At 39.9% G+C, this 825-nt stretch overlaps 1 long non-coding RNA gene across 1 annotated transcript in view; it reads right to left on the bottom strand.

The window, feature by feature from the left end:
- LOC127853378 (uncharacterized) overlaps positions 1 to 173 on the bottom strand; it is a 1536-nt gene extending 1363 nt beyond the window's left edge. Inside the window, exon 1 of the long non-coding RNA XR_008036588.1 lies at positions 139 to 173. This is a non-coding gene — a long non-coding RNA (uncharacterized LOC127853378). The remainder of the gene's footprint in view (positions 1 to 138) is intronic.
- Positions 174 to 825: the final 652 nt, after the last annotated feature.

Raw genomic sequence — 825 nt, forward strand, 5'->3', positions numbered from 1 at the left:
AAAGTACATTATAATTGTGCATCCGCTTGAATTACGATACACTATGAGTCGACACCACACATGATTATTAAATTTACACCCCTCTGTGTTATAACCAAATTAGCGTATATTTAAAAAAATAAAATGATATTCACCCACCCGAACGAGTATATGATGCATGGAGCCCGCGGCCTGTAGCGTTCGTCCGCACATATCTCTTTTCCCCCGTCGTCAGCTTCCAAATCCTGACCACGTCCTTGCACAGCGTCTGAAGGCGGTTGATATACCTGCAAAACGAGCACACTTAACGGAGGCCAATAGAAGCTGTAGCGGACAAGATGGCAAAATATTCCTACGCCTACTTGAGACCTTACAGGTTCCCCGGCGTCCGTACAACGGTCTTTACGTTTCTTATGACTATCTACTACAACCGTGTAAGCACCTTTCTACGCCGTCGTTGGCTTTTTCTTTTGGCCCTCTTTAAATCAAAGTGATAACGACTTCATGCGATCACAATCCTTAAAGTGGAAATGGATGAGTACAGGGAAAAAATTCGATCCTAATAAGGCAGCAAACCATCATATAGCTTATAAAATGCTTTTTTTAGAAAAAGAAACATTCAGTAAAAGCTTAATACGGACAATACAAAAATGCACATATACAGACCTTACAAACTCAAACCAGATCAACAAGATTGCAATGAACATAAGTATTTTATTGTAACTAATCAATTTGAAGACAACGAACACACTTCCAATATATCTGCTTCAATTGCGTATTGGACATGTTCTTCAGTAAGATGTCAATCGGGATCATGTAGTCACGTGATTTCTCTGCTTTGGGTAA

This window comes from Dreissena polymorpha, chromosome 12 (genome assembly GCF_020536995.1).
Source record: "Dreissena polymorpha isolate Duluth1 chromosome 12, UMN_Dpol_1.0, whole genome shotgun sequence".
NCBI classification, from domain to species: Eukaryota; Metazoa; Mollusca; class Bivalvia; order Myida; family Dreissenidae; genus Dreissena; species Dreissena polymorpha.